This window comes from Cavia porcellus, unplaced genomic scaffold (genome assembly GCF_034190915.1).
Source record: "Cavia porcellus strain 051 isolate PalLab524CR breed Dunkin Hartley unplaced genomic scaffold, mCavPor4.1 scaffold_32, whole genome shotgun sequence".
NCBI lineage: Eukaryota > Metazoa > Chordata > Mammalia > Rodentia > Caviidae > Cavia > Cavia porcellus.
In genome coordinates, this window is record NW_026947515.1 from 27,868,496 (window position 1) to 27,887,030 (window position 18,535).

At 51.3% G+C, this 18,535-nt stretch overlaps 1 protein-coding gene across 2 annotated transcripts in view; it reads right to left on the bottom strand.

Moving 5' to 3' along the window:
- The window catches only part of Rbfox3 (RNA binding fox-1 homolog 3), a 391,380-nt gene that overhangs the window by 103,556 nt on the left and 269,289 nt on the right, over positions 1-18,535 (bottom strand). Inside the window, exon 4 of one of the 2 annotated variants that reach the window (XM_005001422.3) lies at positions 13,698-13,737. The exons of the other annotated variant lie outside the window; for it this stretch is intronic. The gene's annotated coding sequence lies outside the window, so the exon portion shown is untranslated. The remainder of the gene's footprint in view (positions 1-13,697; positions 13,738-18,535) is intronic. 2 annotated transcript variants of the gene reach the window in all.

The window sequence follows — 18,535 nt, forward strand, 5'->3', positions numbered from 1 at the left end:
TGCATACCCAAAAATACATAAGTATTTTGGAAATGCAGTTCGGGGTGGAGAGGAGCCAAAAAGAGGCTCCAGCATGGGAGCTGAGGGAGTTGCTGGTGGCGTTTGGGCAGGGCAGGGACGCTGTCCCCAGCTAGCATGCTGTTTAATGTCACTTGCACTGTCCCAGGATGTGCGGCTCTCCCTTGCCACCTCCTTGGTTCCCTCCATCTGAGTCTCAGCTGCCCTCTGCGCCTGCTCTGGGCCTGCCATCGAGGGGTCCTGCCTGGCTCTGCCCGTCCCAGTCACTCTGCTCTGCTCACAGTTGAGCCACAGCACTGTGATGCTCCAGCACCTGCCAAGCAGAGGAAGAGCAGGGCCCACAGAGCAGAGGGCATCTCAGGCTCCTGGCACTTAGCACGGACCAACCAGAGCTGAGCAGGGCGGAAGCTGCTGTGATGTTGGTGCAGAGGAGACAGTGCACAGGTCTGTCTCACATCTGCCCAGGTTCTGTCCCACTAGCAAGGGGATTGGCTGCCTTTCTGATTAGCCCTGGGGCCGGGGCTAAGAGGTGTGACCTTCCGGGGCCTGGGATTCCTTCTCAGTCCTGCAGAAGGATCAGGAGCTGGCTGCTCTTGTGCTCACTGTCCCAGGCCAGGCAAAACCCACAGGGACTCAGGTGCAGAACTAGGTGGGAGCCCCTCCACTAGACTGTCCTGGGGACGCTGCCCACTGCCGGCAGAGAACAAAGCAAGCCATTCTTTCAGTGGTTCTCATTTGTTTCAGTGAGGGAAGCAGGCTCAGGGGCCAGTGGCATGGTGGCTGCTGGGGTCACCAGGCCTCACTCTCTCCTGCAGAAGTGGCTGCAGGTGGTGGCCTCCTCTTTCACGCAGCTCCACATTTCCCTTCTCTGGAAGGGGACTGGGTGAGGTGGGTGGAAGCATACAGGCTGGTGCTCAGCTTTGGAGGGGCCGCCTGTCACCACCCCACCGTCCTGGCTCGGAGGAAGAGTTGAGGAGAATGAAGAGGTACAGTTTGGTGGGCACCCTGGGTCCCCACTAGGGCCACATTGGGAACACAATGGTCAGAGGTCCTAGGGAGCTGGGCTTTGGGCTGAGAAAACCTTCGGGGATGACAGCGGCCACTCTGTCCCCTCCTCCCTTCCGGCATACACCACAGGTCAGTTCGCACTGACAGCAAAGGAGAGTGCTCAATCACACAGCTGTGTCTGGGGCAGGCACCCTGGCTGGTGCCCAGCAGTGCCTATAAGGAGCAAACTTGCCTGCTGCTGAGCATGAGAAGGTCCACTTTACAGGGAGGGTGGGGTGCAGGGCTCCCCAGAGGAAGCAGCAGTTCCCCCTGTGGCCCAGGACTCTCCTGAGCCCAGTGTCCTGGGGACACAGTTCTGAAAGGCTCAAACGACAGGGATGGGCTTCACCTGCTGCTCCTCTGAGGGGTGCAGGTGGGGGTCCCTTCCCTGCCCACTCAGCCTGCTGCTCCCGGGTAAACTGTGCATCTGGGTGGCTGCACTTTCCCTGTTCCAGAAAATCCACCTTCCTAGTGGGGCTTCCTTCTCCAAGTACACACCTACGGCACATGCGCAAAGGACCCAGAGCTGCCTGCACACAAGTTCCTGCGCCAGTGCACCAGAATGGCCTGCACAGCAGCACAGGCACATGTACCCACACGCTGCTCACCCCATATGTGTGCTGCAGCAGTACACACAGTGACCCGCACAGGCAGGCCACGTCCACCGCAGCCACAGAAGTGGCAGGGGGACTAACCAGAGCCTTAGAGGAGTCCCAATCCTGCCCCTAGACCAAGCAATGGCATGTGTCACAAATTCAATCCACATCCTTTCAGGCTGGTAGCACCAGACCAGAGGAGGATGCCCCTTCATTTTGTATGTTGATAGTTACTAATAAACAAGGATTCAGGAGGTAGCAGGGGATGCTAGAGGATGCTCCTCCTTTGGGGGATTCTGGGTAGGCAGGCTCAGGCCTGTCGAGATCCCCTGGAGCCGTGACTTGCTCTGAGCTCGCTGCTCTGCTGCAGTGCCCCTCTAGCACAGCCATAAAGCAAACTGCTCTCAATAATTCAGCAGCAGGGAGGGCGCACAGAGAGAGGGGGATGCACCTCTGCAGAGCCTGGAGGGGCGGAAGGAGCAGAGGCAGAGGCAGGGGCAGGGGCAGGCCGGGGGCAGGCCGGGGGCAGGGAAGGCAGGCAGAGTCCCATCCTCTGACTCCTTTTGCATTGTCTGTCCTGATTTACGGTGGTGCAGGACAGGCTCGTCCTTCTTTCCTAAGCAGTGACATACAGTGGCCACTAAAGCATGATCTGCCTTCAGGAGCCTTTGGGAGTCCCCAGCCCCCTCCCTTCCAGGCCACAGGAGGTCCCTCTGTGGCCCCTGCCCGAGGGGATGTTAGGTGCCCACTCCTGGCTGGTCCGCTGTCCTCCCTCAGGCAGGCTGATGCCCATCCCCTCTGGCCTCACCCCTGATCTTAGCTCTGCACTGCTGTCTTCTGTAGTCAGCCCGGTAGTGCTTTCCTGCTCTGGGTACCTGGTACCAGTACCCAAGGCCATTCCCTTGGGAACCTCCACCCTGCCTGTCCCCTCAGCTTCGAGAACCCTGGCCCATACCAGGGACATCAGAGTAAACCCAAAGTTACCCGGTGGCTCTGAGCATGGCTGATGAGGCTCAAGCTTACCTTACCCTGCCAGGAAGGTGCTGAACTCAGCTTTCGAGGACAGCCGCTCATGTTCTGGGTGACCGTACCCTCGGCGCAGGTGGGACACTCCTGGTTTACACCTTCCTTACCACAGTGCTCTGGGCTGGATGAGTTCCCTGTTCACCCTAATGTACTGATCAAAGCCTCCAACCCTTCTGCTGTACTCACCAGAATAGTATTTTTGGACTGACAAGCGAGATTTCATATTTGTTCTTACTACATTTAGTTAAATTTCATCTCCAGCCCCAACCAGTAAACGAGGCAAACGATTAGTTATTCCTTTCAGCTTTAGATTGGCCAGAACCTGATCTCCATGCCTACAGATGCTTACATAAGTCACCGACACAGATCGTGACTCGAATAGGTGTGGGGACAGAGCCTGGCGCGCATCATCAGAAGCTCCTCAGCAGCCGGTGCTCTTGGGACACGGCCTTGCGAACCATTCTGAATGCTGTTCTAGTCTCTTCAGTGGACAGTCCTTATATAAAACAGCCTCTCAAGTCCACGCGGCAGCCTGAGTGTGGCCTTATCTGCTTTGGGCAGGTTCCCATGGGCAGGTTCATTGAAGAGGGATGCTGTGTTTAAAGTTCCCACACTGACCACCTCCCCATCAGTATTGCAGAGTGCACAGCTTGGGTGCATGGCTGCTGGACTGGCTCTAGGCCTCCTTGGGAGCCAAGAGGCCAGTTGGACAGCAGGTCAGTGCCTCTGGAACTGGCCAGGCCCAGCAGTTGAGGGGATGCTGGGTGGAACTGGATGCTTCGAGGTCCCTTCTGCATCAGTAGCCAGGGTGCATGCTTGTGGAGTGCCAGCCACAGGGTCGCTGGGGGGTGGGGTGATCAGCAAACACGGGACACAAGAAAGTGATCTCCAATGTTGGAAGCCACAGCGTGGATGGTGGAAAGAACAGAATGGGTCCTACCTGGCAGGAGGGGATCTGGGAGGTAGGGAAGGAGGAGTGGGGAGGAGACTGGGAAGGAAAAGGAGGAGTCTGTGAGGACAGAGAAAGGGCCTGAGAAGGAAGGGGAGTGGTCTGTGAGGGCAGGGGGCAGAGGCCTAGGAAGGAAGAGGAGGGGTTTGTGAGGGCAAGGGGAGGGGCCTGGGAAGAAAAGGAGGGGTCTGTGAGAATGGGGGAGAGACTTGGGTGTCATGGTTTGATGTGGGTGGCCCCCCAGGCCTCATACATTTGCATTATGCATTTGTGATTGGTTCATTGTTTAGTGCTTGGATTGGGGGTGTGAGTGCTACCCTGGCTTAGGGGTAGAGCCAGGGTAATGTAATGGCAGGAAGAAGGTGTGTCTTGCTCTTTGGCCTGTTTCCTCCTTGCCGTTTGCAGCCGCCATGAACTGCGGCCCAGCCATGTCACCCTGCCTTGGAGCCGAGTATGGGCTGAAACCTCCAAAAACTGTAAGAAATAAACCTTTCCTTCCCCAACTTTGGGCTTCAGGTATTTTGTCTCAGCAACAAGTAAGAAGTAACTAAAATACTGGGACAGAAGAGGTGGGATCTGTGATCACTAGAGAGGGCCTGACTGTAGTGCCAGGCCAGACTGAGTGAGTGAGGGAAGGAGCCCTCTGGTATTGGGGAGAAGTTTCCAGCACAGGGGTTCCAGGCCTTGGCCCTATCATGGGGAGGCATCTGGCTTTCAGGCAGTGGGCAAGGTCACCCAGTGGCTGAAGTAATGGGGCAAAGTGGGAACAGTGAGGGTGCAGGTCAGAAGAGTAATGGCATCAGATCATAAGAGGTTTCACATGGGAGGGTGTTGTGAAGATTTGGGCCTTTCTCCAAGAGAACTCCCAGTCACAGGAGGATTTGGAACAGAGAGGAGTCACCCTGCAGCTTGGGCTTTAAAATGTAAGGGATCACCAACACCGCCAGAAGCACATTCCTTCAAAAGAGGGGGGGTCGTGTCTAAAGATGGGCCTCATGACCCATGGGTTTCTCAAGACTGGGTGCCCAACGGGGAGTAGACCTGCTTCTTGGCTGATCAGCATGGTCAGGGATCACCCCTGCCAGGACCAAAAGGACAGCTGGTGTTGGGGACTGCAACAGGGGCAGGAGAGCCTGCTCAGTGTTGGCTCACCTTCTGACCCAGCTGCTGGCAGCTGGATGGCTGTGAGCAAATGACTTAACCTCTCTGAGCCTTGGTTTCTCTTTAGGTTAAGTAGGATTGCCACATTCCCTTCCTCGCAGCCCATCTGCCTTGCCCACCAGCTGGAAGACTGGACAGTGCCAAAGGAACATGGGGTGTCTCTTTGGTTTGGGGTGAGACCACCAGCTCCGTGTGCCAGAGAACATCACAGAGGCCTGCAGTCTGTGTGAATCTGAGGCTCGGCTTTTCTTCCCTGCTGGTGTCCTCTGTCCCACAGGCTGGGAAGAGATGATCACCAGATGTCAGAGATCCTGTGCACCTGCTGGAGGGGAGGGTGGCTGTCTGCTAGAGCGCCAGCACACTGGGCAGGGACCAGTTCTGTGTCACATGTCCAAGCATGTGGCGTGTGTTCACAGCACACAAGATGCACAGCCACCCATGCTGCCTTGACTCTCCCTTCGGGGAGGAGCAGCCATAGGCCCTGCTTGGTGTCTTGGGTAGGGGGATGGGCAGTGGCTACCTCCTTGTGATGCTTTTGCTCTCTAACTCACCCCAGACCACAGGAGTGATGCTGGGAGGGCAGAAACAAAGTGCCCAAGATAATCCTGACCAGCCCTCTAGGGACATAGGCAGTGGCCTTGCTGTCCAGATGAGGGTCAGGAGAACCCAGAAGCAGGGGCAGGCAGGTTCCTGGACTCTCAGTTATTACATCCCATCTGGTCATGCTAGGGCCAAGGAGGTCCCGAGTGATACCTGTCAGCTTGCCAGGGACCTTAGGTCACTCAGTGTTGAGTGCAGAGCTATACTTTTTAGCCACCCATAGGGACAGAGTGTCTGCTTTGAGGACCCGAGTGCCTTATGAAAGTCCTGTGGGGTCAGGAGCATTGGGGTGTGGGTGCCGGCTGCCTGGTGCTCCCATTTCCTATGCCTCCCTCCACTACCGAGGGATGGACAGCTTCGCCCACTGAGCTGCTCTGGGCTTTACTAGGGCTCTGTAGAGGCCATTGCCTCACCTCCTCCTGCCCAGCTCTGGCCTGCACTGTGGGCTGGCGGCATCTACTCCAAGCAGGTGGGCTGCTGTTCTCTGCACTGTGCGTGACCCGCCTCCCCGTTCGCAAAAAGCCAGTGATAAATTACTCTGGCCAGGTGGAACATGCCCAGACAAGCCTCCTCTCCAGTGGCAATTAATACTCTGGGGAAAACACAGACTCAGGATTTTGTGCTTTCACACACATGCACAAGCACGCATCACCTCCTCCCTGACTGCCTTCCAATCCCAGCCCTGGTGGCTAATGCCCCACTCCCTCCACGTACAGCACAACCATCCAGCCTGAGATGCATGGAATGCAGAAGAAGCACCAGGGACGCTCTGATGTTCTGCGATGCAGACTGTGAGGGCCTGGGAACTGCTTTTTCCAGCAGGCAGTGCCCATGTGGCATCCCTGGTGTGGGCCAACCAGCTTTGGCCTCAGTCAGAAATGGGCTCGAGTTTGTGTTAACCCTCTACTGTCCACAGTTGTGGGAACTGCACCGTTCCACACACACACCTGATGCTCTAGTCCGGACACGAACACGGATCCGCACCAAAGAGCTCCTGCCATCAGTGTCATTTCAAACACTCTACCGTAACAGGGGCCTTGGGGTCCCCAGACTTGGATAGCCAACGACATTGGCAGTAGATGTGTTCTCTTGTAGGCCCAGGACCTGGGCCAGCAGGAAGCCTGAGTCCCCTGGATCTCACGTTGGGCAGTGAGCTCCCTCTGTCTGATGGGAGGTGGCCCAGGAGGGGAGGGCTCAGAATCCAACCCAGGAAATGCCCACTCTCTTCTGAGGCTGTTCTCAGCCCTGGACAACCAGGGTGTGGGTGCCGGCTGCCTGGTGCTCCCATTTCCCAAGGCAGTCTTGCCTTGGCCACACACGATGTGAGCCTGGGTGTGTTCTGAGCCTCAGTTTCCTCATCTGTAGGACAGGGTGGCAGCGCTACTCCTGGTTGCTTTATAGCCTGGGGTGAGGACCAAATAGGGTGACAGTCCTTGTCATGCTGTGGCTGGATAAAGGACAAGAGTGGCCCAGCTGTGGTGAAGCAGGGAGCCTGTAATAAGAGGACGGACAGCTTTAGCCTCCAACATCCCTCCTCAGTGGCTCTCCCTGGGGACTAAGCTGGGGATGACCAGGACATATGGTGACATATTTAAGTGGTGGTGCCTGTCAGGGATGTGTGTGCGTGCACATGTGTTCCACCAGGCCCAGCTATCACCGCACGGACAGATCAGTGGAAAGAAAGAGAAGTTTCCTCTTTCCGTCAGGTTGGAGAAGCAGGGACTGCAACAGCCTCTTACCTGGGACAGTGACAACAGACCAAAGAGGAGCTGGCAGGGCCCTGGAGGTGAGGCACTGCAGAGAGGTTGGGGGATGACTCGGAGGAGCCCCCCCAACTCCACGGCTGACTATCTTGAGAAAGTTTTCTTTCTATTCTTTCTTCAGTTCGTTAATCACTGCTCTGCAGTGTTTAATCTGCCATGCCTGAAAGGTCCAGGACACACCCTGTTGAGATAAAGCTGGTGGCAGTGGGGGACCAAGATCCTTAAATTGCCAAATAGAGTCCTGAGGAAGACTGAGCTGCACAGAAGAGGGAATCTAGAGAGTCCTCACAGAGCACTCAGCTGGGTACTGTTCAGCACATGCACCGGAGGAAACTACAAACTACCACGGCCAAGGTGGAAACCACCTGCAAAGATTAGAGGAACCAGCGCCCAGCACCTGCATGGGACTGGTGACCGTCGTATCCAAACCAGTTACAGTGACACTGGCGTGCTTCACAATTCTTGGGGCTTGGGTAGACTATGCAGAGTTTCCTCTTAATAGTAGGAATGATCCGACTCAGAATAAACACAGCCCTAGGCCCAACTAAGAGCTTGAAAAGTCAGGACTGCAAGAATCAAACCTGTGCCAAGTAATTTAACTGCATCCCAGCACAAAGCTCAAGAATATTTACAGGTACGCAAAAGTACACAGCACCCAACAGGTAAAATCTACAATGTCCAACATCCAATCAAAGATTAGCAGGCATGCAAAGAGGCAGAGAAATGTAACACCAAATGAGAAATATCAATCATTTGAAACTGAACCATAACTGACACAGACAGAGTTAGCAGATGAAGATATTAAAACAATGATTATGTGTCTCATTCCATATGTTTAAAAGTTAAGTTGATCTAATATTATTTTTAAAAATCCCAAAATGAACTTGTAGAGATATAAACTATGTCTGAGATGGAAAATTTACATTTGATGGGATTAATGGCAGATTAAACACTGTGGGGCAATGATTAGTGAACTGGAGAAAAAATAGAAAACATTCCAAATGAAATACACAGAAAAAATGATTTATACAGTTGAAAAGGGCACCAGCAAACTGCGGGACAATTTCAAGTTAATATAGATGTATTTGGGAGTCTCTGAAAGGAGTGGAAGACGGAAGAAATATTTGAGGAAATAATGGATGAACATGTTACAAAATGTGATAAAAACTAAAAACCCACAGACCCAAGAAACTCAACAAGCCCAAACCCAACAAACTTGGAGCAAATGACACCTAAACAAATCACAATCAAACTGCTTAAAACCAGTAACAAAGAGAAAATCTTAACAGTAGGAAAGGCACGCCATGTACTGAGGCACAAAGATAAAAATGTGACAGGCACTGAAACCAGGCAAACTAAAAGATGCCACAGCAACACTTCTGAAGTACCGAAAGAAAACAGAGCGATCAACCTCAAATTCTATATCCAGCTAAAATGTCTTTCAAAACCAAAAGCTGCACGACAGACTTGAGCTGTGCAAAAGCTGAAGGAATTTACTACTAGCAGACTTGCACTATGAGGGTTATTAAAGCAGGCACTTCAGGTAGAAAGGTTTTGGCGATAGATATAAATGTGGATTGGTGCTAAGGAACACAGACCATTGAAATGCTAACTGTATTGGTAAATATGTCAACTTTTCTCTTTTTACTTAATTTCTTCATAACCAACTAAGCAAAAATAGTAACCACATACTGTAAAGTTTACAACATATAATTAAAACACATGATAAAGATAGCAATGGAAATATTCATATCATTTGAAGGGAGACTGTATTTGCTTATACTATAAACTTCAAAGTAATTATCAAAGTAACAGCAGAGAGCTCTAGTTTAAAGGTCAAGGATGAAGATAAAATGGAATAATTTGAGAAGGAATGCTAAAGATAGGAAAAGGAAAATAAAGAACAAGTAGAAAAAAATGAGACCACAGACTTAACTAATGATAGATTAAAGCCTGAAAGTCAACCAATGCAAATCATCAAATTAACATGCTGAAAAATCATAGGATCATTTCTATAGACACAGGAAAATTCTACATTCATTTTTTTTTTGTCCTTTTTTGAGACGGGGTCTCGTCATGCAGTTCAGGCTGGCCTTGAGCTCACTTTGTAGCCCAGGCTGGTCTTGAACTCGCAACGATCCTCCCACCTCAGCCTCCCGAGTGCTGGGATTATAGGCATGAGCCACCACACCCGGCTCTGACATCCATTCTTGATAAAAACTCTCACCAAACTTAATGTTAGACGGGAACATGGGATAGACGATGTCTACCAAAAAAACTACAGTTAACATCGTATGTAATAGCTAAAGATTTTAAAATCGAGAACAAAACTAGCATGTCTGCCCTCATTATTCTTATTTAATGCTGTGCTGGAAATTCCAGCCAGAGAAATGAGGCCAGGAAAAGAAATAGAGTACGTCTAGACTGGAAAGAAAGAAGTATAACTCTCTTTACTCACAGACGACATGGTCATTTATGCAGAAAATCTGACAGGAGCTACAAAAAGCTACTAGAACTAGTGAGCTTAGCAAAGTTGCACGATATAAGATCAATATACACAACAAAATCTATTTTATTTTTGTACAAAGCAGCAATCAGAAATTGAAAGAAAAGATTGTATAAGATAGAATTAACATATTAAATACTTATGAATAAATCTGACATACCCATACACTGAAAACTGCAAACCATTGAGAGAAATTAACAAAGTTGTAACAAATGCAAAGTCAGATCTTCTTATGAGTCCAAAGGCTTCAAAGGTTTTAAGATTTTTCAAAACTGATTTGTACATTCAATATGAACTTGGTCTAAAGTTCCAGGAGGCTTTTCCCTTCCCTTCCCTTCCTTTCCCTTCCCTTCCCTTCCCTTCCCTTCCCTTCCCTTCCCTTCCCTTCCCTTCCCTTCCCTTCCCTTCCCTTCCCTTCCCTTCCCTTCCCTTTCTCTTAGCAATAGTGAAATCACTGCAAATCTACATGCAGGAAATGAAATCAGTCCATATCCTATGCCATACACAAGGTTAACTCAAGGTAAATTTCAGATTTAAATGTAAAATCTAAAACTGTTCAAATGGCTGGAAGAAAGATTTAGACAATACACTCTTTGTGACCTTGGGTTGGGCTAAGATTTCTTAGATACAACATCAAAAGCATGATCCACAAAGTACAAGTTGATTAACTGGACTTTACCAAATTAAAAAGTTTTGCTTTGGAAATGATGCCATTATGACAATGAAGACAAACCAATGAGAAGAAAATATTTGCAAAGCACATATCTGACAAAGAACTTTTATCAAGGATGTGTAAAGAACTTCCCAAACTCAACAATAAACAAAAGAAACATTTCAATTTTAAAAACTGACATAACTTTCTTTGAACAGAGCACACTTCATCAAAGAAGTCCTAAGGATGTCAGGTAACTACAAGAACAGATTCTTAACATGATTAGTCATTGGAGAAATACAGTTTCCCACGACACATGTAGTAGTGTTACAGGCAGCTGAGATAGATAGAAATATTAGAGGCAGTCAGACAGGGCTTGCCCTCGAGGAAGCCAGTGCAGAAGACCAGATACTTTGCAACAGTAGGGGAGACAGACACCTTCTTCTGAGGGCCAGACCTCAAGACAAAAGATCAAACAAATATACCCACATCCTAAGGATTACTATTCTAATCTTTTTTTTTTTTTTTTTGTCTTTTTCCTTTTTATCAGTACTGAGGATTGAACTCATGACCACCTGCTTGCAAGGCAGGTGCTTATGCCGCTGAGCTAAATCCCCAGCCCCAAGGATTACTATTCTAAATAGGTCTCTGTTTAGAGAAAGCCAGGAGTCACCATCCCAAAGTCCTAGGGAAGAGTCACTGCTCTGTATGCGTGCTCACTTGCTATGTGACTGGCTTCCCCATTTGTCCCTGATTTAATCAACTTACCTGAGCAATTAATTTTATTGGTTGGCTATAGTTCCGTCCCACCTCATGCCCACCTTGCGAGTTCCCATGTTTTCCCCACCTTGGACCCGCCTCACTTTGTGGTTTTGTTCTATAAAGTCCCTGGAAAAGACAGAGTCCCTGGCAACCCACTTGGGACCCCTTCTGTCTGTCTCTCAGACAGAAGCTTTCTTTCTCTCAGTAAATATGTTCTGCTCTTAACCTCTGTTGTTCCTAAAATTCATTCTTCAATTTTAGAGAACACGAACTCGTACCGAACACCTAGTAGGCCGGGAGTTTCGTTCCCCGGTATCCAGAGGATGGCTGGAATTGTTAAGGCCAGCAGCTTGGAGCGCTGGTACAGGTAAATACACAACAGCTCCTCAAGCACGAGGCTGGTGGGAATTCGGAGGTAAGCACGTGCTTACCAGAAGCCCCAGCCGTGTTTCACTCCAAGAGGAGAGAAAGTTGTTACTCCACAGACTTGCACACAAGTATTCACGCAAGCTTTCCTTGTAATCGCCCCCAACTGGAAACCACCCAGACATCCTTCAAGGAGTAAACGGATCAACACGTTAGCACAGATTTGTGGCATGGAGCTCCATCAGCAGCAAGCAGGAGCCAGCTATTTATAGACACGGCACCATCAACAGAACTCAAAACCATGCTGCCAGTGAGAGAAGCCAAACAACGAAGAAAGTACATATGGCGTGATTCTATTTATATAAAACTGTAGAAAATACAGTGTATTTACAGTGAGCAGAGCAGGTGTGGGCTGGCTGCTCTGTGCTGAGGAGATGGTGGAGGAAGAGATTGTGAAGCAGGAGAGCCTGGAGGAGTGGTGGGTGCACTGTTATCATCACTGTGGCCATCTCCGCAACTGTATAGACGTGGACTCAATCTTATCAGATGGCACATGCCTGGTGGTTTTTTTTAGTCCACATAGTTTACTAAAACTGTTTAAATAATACAGGCACACAAGTCTGATAAATGTCTTCTCGGAGGACAAATGGTCCCTTTGTTCCATATGTGGGCTTGCCCCAAGGGTCTGTTGGGTGAAACAGGCCTGGTTTCAATACTTGATGAGAGTAGGAAGCCACCAGCAGCCAAACCCTCTGTCTCCTCCCATGGAAAACTATCCATCACTGATGGAATGGGTGGCCACTCTGGGATGACTGAGGCCACATGGAGAGGTCTCACTGGTCTCAGCTCTCTGTCTCCATCATGATGGAAAGCCAGTGTGCAGAGCCCAAGCCCAGGTTCCACCAAGAAGCAGGTGGAATAGGGCGCCCTGGGCTGGCGTCCTGCCTACAGACTGCCTGGGTGACCCTCCTGTGCATCCCAGGACAGGATCTCCCTGCACAACTCAACCTCCAGGCTATGTTGTCTGAACCAAGGGCAGCCTGAGCCAAACACAGCACCAGAGATCACCCGTGGAAACTTCCAGTGCTTGGCTAAGACATCCCGCTCCCCAACCCAGCAGATCCTCTCACTTCATGTTCGGGAAGCACTGTGCTGCCCTGCTCACACACCTGTCATGTGGAAGAACCCTCTGCAATGCCAGTTAAAACTTCATTGTGTTAGGAACTGTGATCAGAGCTGGTGAGGCCAGCAGGGCTGTACCCTCAGGGTGGGAGGATGTGCCCTTGTGAAAGCACAAGACTGGCCTCCCCTACTGTCCCTCCCTCCCCTACATGATGATGTCTTCGCAGGACACTCTCACTATGGTGCTGGACTTCCCGTGTTCCCATAACATCAAGTTTCTGTTCATCTTCAATCCCCCAGCTTTAATTATCGTACTGTAGCAGCGCAGATGGACCAGGACACTACCTATGGCCCAAAAGCTCTGCCAGGTAGAAACCAGCTGGGGCTGAGGATCACAATGTGTGTGTTCTGATTTTTTTCACAATAAATCTATGCTATTTGTATCATCAGCCCTCAAAATAAAACTGCAGGCAAATCCATAGAGGAGATGAGTTGCTGGTGGGCTATATGTATGTGTGTGTGTGTGGGGTGGGCTTCAAGGGACATTGTGATATATAAGCTCTGGTCAGCAATGTCCAGTACTCCCAGTAAGTCCACTCTGGGACCTGAGCTGATGGCATCAGTGTCCACTCAGAGGGGACCAGGCCATGTAGGGAGGGGAACAAATCTGGACCAGTGACCCCGGGGCTGCCTTTGAGGTCCTAAGACCCTGCTGTCTAGGAGATGGGCAACCATGCACCTAGTACCTGGGGATCGGCTGGTAGTGTGGAGAGGACTCAGGGAGGGGGCGGGGTGGACAGGAGCAGGAAGAAATCATTGCTGCTTCTGAAGCTATCTGGAGTTTCCTAAAACAAACTCCTTGTTCCCTGTGGCCCCCAGTCCTGCCTTCCCCAGCACATTTTGCACCTGTCCCCTAGGAAATGTGAGTGGCGATGCCACAGAAGTGTCCTGGAGGTGCTCAATGACACTTCCCTCCCATCTCCCAACCCTCTCTTCCCTCAGGTGCGGGGTGTATGTGTGTGTGTGTTACCCCAGGAACTCCTTGCATTCAATACAGCAGCTCTCAAGATGTTCAACATGCGCATATCTGTCAAAAACTATTCAGGAAAAAGAGAAAAAGTCTTTATACCTTTTATTCAGCCAATTTTCCCCGAGGCACTCTGGGCTCTCTAAGAAAAGAAAAGAGAAAAGAGAGAGAATCACAATCAGTTGCCATCTTGCATCTGGGTGCCTGAGCTGCTTCTGCTCACAGAGGGTCAGGGAGCCTGGCTGCAAAGTGCGCTGTCCTGAGGCCTGGCCAGAGAGGGTGCGCTGCCCTCACAGTGGCTGGGCATTGGAGTGTTGTCTACCAGGAAAAGGCAAAAGCAAAGGTGAACAGAACTGTGTGGGACCGGCCGTCCTTCTTCCCAAACTCATTTTCTCTGCAATCTCAGGATATTCCTTTTATTTTCTCCTGTTTTCCTGGCCCCAAACCCTGAGCATCCCCCTCCAACCCTCCTCACATCCCTGCCCTGCCTTGAGGGGACCCACAGATACACACTTTGTGGATTTTTGATGGAGAAGCTTAGTTGCAGACCAGGACCCTTCCTACCCCTCCCACTTGGCACCTAGGGAGTAGACACATCACTGTACCCTTGTGTGTAGTCATGACACATAAACTTATTTTAATATTATATTACAGAAAAGCAGGTGAATCCTAAATCACATCACATACATGCTCATAGAAGGAACCATGGTGTGCTGATGGAAATCAGGGGCTAAGGACACAGTGGCAGGACTCACGAGGTTTTCCAGGAGAGCTAGACAGCCAGAGAGCTTATGGTTCTTGCCCAAAGTCCCACAGTGAATTTGCAGTGGGTTGCAAGCCTCACAGCTGAGCCAGCACCTCTAACCCTGTCCCGGTCAGAAGATCGGTCCATCTCCGAGAGGAAGGGGTGTGCACACAGGCAAGAGGGCACACTGGGTACTTCACTTCTGTCACTCAGATGTTCCTTGTTTGTTTTAGTCTTGGCTCATAGTTTGCTTTGTACAATTCTTTGCATAATGTTTTAGAAACTGTGGTCAAAGACAGACTCTTGGAGTTTACCAGTTTAGCCATTTTTAAGTGCACGCTTCAGTGACAAAACTTTTGTTCACAGTGTGCCGCCATTGCTGCTATCTTATCCCCAAAGCCCCTTTGCAGCAGGCATGCATGGGTTTTAAACTTATTGTAAAAGAGAAAGCAAGCGAAGAGCTCCTGGAACCGAAAGGCCAGGCCTCTTGCTGAGATGGAGAAAAATCATCATTATCTTCATCCATCCACAGGTGGCTGGGGCTGGGGCTGGGGACAACGCTGAAGCCCTCCTTTAGCCTCACACCAGCTCCAGGGACAGGTGCTCCTTTTTCCAGCCTGTCTTTTCACCCAGAAAAGCTGAGGCCCAAATTGGTGAGGCACTTCCCTTAGCAGTGGCCAGCTCACTTGCTCAAGCAGGAGCTCCTTAATACACTCTACCACCTCAGGCAGGAAGATGTTCTGTTCTGTGGGGAGTGCAAATTAAAACAGAGCAGGAAGTTAGGCATAGCTGGTTTATGCCTGTAATCCCAGCACTCTAGGAGGCTGAGGCAGGAGGATTGCAAATTCAAGCCCAGCCTGGGAAATTAAGCAATTTAGCAAGACTTTGCCTGTCTCAAAATAAAAATTCAAAAAGGGGGCTAAGGAGTAGCTCAGTGCAAAGGCCCTTGGTTCAATCCCAAGCACTGCAAAGGAAAGAAGAAAGAAAGAAGAGAAAGAGAAGGAAGGAGGGGGAGGGACAGGACATGTAACCCTAACCTTCACCCCTAGCCCTAACCCCAGCCCTAATGCGCAGGTGCACTGCTGGTGTGTGCAAATTACTGTGGCAGTGTTTTTTTACTTCATAGGCAAACCTGCTCTGGCTGCGGCAGGGGCTGGTGGGGGATGGGGGATAGGGGATGGGCCGCTTTAACCAGCACCAGGCAGCTCATCCCCGAGGTAGCCACACTGCAGCCTCTGTCCCCTCCCCTGGGAAGGGTAGAAGCAGCTCCTGCCACCCCTAACTGTTAAGTACGCAGCTTCCAAAGCAACTGAGCAGAGGGAGATGCGACCGAGGTTTCTGCACGCAGAAGTCATTTCAAAATGGGACAGATTGAGCACGCAGTTTCCCCCAGCCGCAGCCTTCAACCCATCCCAGGGCCGTTCTTGTTGATTTTTCCTTGGTTTCCTTTCATAAAGCGAGTCGTCCTCCTGACTCAGTGGGATTCAGTTTCTCCCATCCACGCTCACTGAGCAAACACACAGCTGTGTGCAGGTCTGGAGCCAAGCACCAGGGGTGGGAAGGAGGGCAGCGAGGGCAGGCAGGGGTGCAGGAGTCACAGAGGGCTGGGGGTCATGGCTCCCTCCTCCCTGTCCTTACTATCCCATCCGTTTCCTCTACGCCCCATTCCTCCAGGCTCTGCCCAAGCCCCTGCAGTTCCTCTAAGCGAGAGGAATCCTTCCAGCCATGGAATCCTCAGGCACTGGGCAGCATCGGCACAGCTTAGTGGGGCGAAGCATCTTCGCATCCTCTTGCAGCCTCTGCTACCCTGTTCTGAGTCGTTCTGGACATTCCTTTAGTCTGATTGAAAGTTTCCATGACCTTTTATTTGGTCAAAGCAGAACAGATGGTACCTGGAGCACAGAAACACAAGGGGACTGAGGTCCAGGGCAGCATCAGGAGGCCCAGAGGCTGAGACCACTCTCAATCCCCCACGAGTCTCTATGCTTTGCAAATGCCTGACCTAGCAGATTGGAGAGGACATGAGCTAAATGCCCTGAGCCTCCTGGGTCCTTTGTCCTGGCACAGATCTCCATGGTAATGACGCTCTCCCCAGACCTCCCGGAGGACCCGCTACTGGGAAAGGAAGTGGCAGCCACGATGATGTGAGTCCAGTGAGCAGGGTCTTGCTCTGTAGTTCTGAGATGACCACTGACTTCTCCCTTCCTCTTCTGCATCCTCACCTTCCACTTCCCACCCCCACCTCCTCCCAGTCCCAGCTGCCCAATCTGGAGGAGGAAGGGAGAGACACCCTGGATTTATTGCCACCCAGCTGGCTCATGACAGCCCCTGGGTATGCTCCAGGGGTCATGGGATGTGGAGCAGATTCTCAGCTTTGCTGCTCTCAGCTGCTCAGCAGGACAATTTGTGTGTGTGTGTGTGTGTGTGTGTGTGTGTGTGTGTGTGTGTGTAGGGGGGACTGGGAATCGAACTCAGGACTTTGATATTGCCAGGCAGGTGCTGTGTCACTGAGCTGTATCCTCAGCCCCTTAACAAGATAATCTTTTATAATCACCTTTGTCTGCAGGAATCTGGCCCAGGGAGAAGCTTGGCCCATCAGGCCAGCAGTGATCTCCCCACGGCAATCATGGCGTCACTTTTGGTGAGGCCCACATGGTAAGTTGCACGTATCAGGCTCCAAGGCCTCCACAACTCAGCTCCCTACAGTCCCCTGCTTGCTGCCTCCAGGTGACCTGTGGGGGCTACAAATGCCCAGGTCTTCCTGGGGAGCCAAGCTGTTCAGTGAGTCCCCCAGAGGGAGCTTCTCTGCTTCTGAGTTTCCGGTCTGTCCTCTATTCTCTCATCTGCCTCCCTCACTGTACAGAAAATGCCCCACAGGAAGAGGCTACACCTCGGGAGAGAAGCACAATATAGGGCCATCTTATCTAACTCCACCCCAAGGACAGTGCTCCCACCTCCCAAAGCCCCCAGCCCTGCTCTCTTCTATCTGGAAAGCATCCTGCTCTTCAGAACTTAAGCTGGGACTGTGTGATCCTGGCATGAGGACACACCTATTAGCTAAACCCATTGTTAGTGTGGCCATGCAAAACCGTCCACCTGAAGAAACCCCTCCGTGTGGTAACCCAGACCACTTGGCTAGTACTCTGTGGCTCCTGAGGGTCATCCTCAATGGTGGTGGCTTGGACCTGCTCCTCCCATTCCAGGCAGGTGCCCAGGTTCCCCACTGCTGACGAGACTGGAGGACTGGCAGGGTCTCGGGCACTTTGCTGCTTATGGCATTACTGGGCACACTGGAGAGAACCTGGTCCGGCTAGTACCCTGCAGTCACCCCTCCTCAGCAGCTCTTTTCAATGTTTTTCTGCCAGTGCAGGAGGTTCTGGGGCTGGGATCCTGGGGAGGGTAGGAAGGGGCCTCTGTGGGGCTGTGCCAATTCCTGCAGGGGCTCACCAGAGCTGGGAAGGACCTGGGCCGCCCTCAGGCCCCACCATGGAGGCCTTACTCAGGGGGCCTCTCTCCTCCCCGTACCCCACCTGCTGAGAGGGGCAGGTGATAACATGCAGGTGAGAAGGGAGCTTTTCAAATCCACTGCTTTCTTGTTGTGTTACTTTGGATTTTATATGAGATCCATTTTTGCTCTTTCCCTAAAGGGAACTGGAGGCAAACGGTGCAATTTTACAAATAAAAATTAACTGTGGGTAGTTTCAGTGTGACTTTTGATGAGGGGATCATGACAGGAAAGCTGTGGCAATTTAAGTTTTTCTTCTTCTGAAGAGAGAAGGGGAAGAGAGGGGCCCTGACCTGTGGGCCTGAGCCAGCATCGGGGAGGCTTGGAAGCGATGGCAGGCTCTGGTCATCGAAAAGGCCACTGGGGTGACTTTGGGTGCTGTGCATAGGGCCTCACTCAGGTCCATGGGAGGGAATGGCCCTTCCTGGGCCCTGGGCAGCAGGGACGGAGTGAGTTTGCTCTGTTGCTCTGTCAGCCCACTCCCCTCTCTGGGGAAGTCCAGAATGGCTTGGCCACCACCTGCCCTGAGTCCTTTTTTGAGGTCCAGGTCCCTTGGTGTGCACAGGTGCCCCTGGAGTCCCCGTGACCAGAGCACCCACTACGCAGCCTGCCTGGCTGAATGTTGCCGAGCTGCTAGCTGGGGACTGTACCTTGGCGACGACAGGGCTGGGGCTTGGAGGAGTGAGGCAA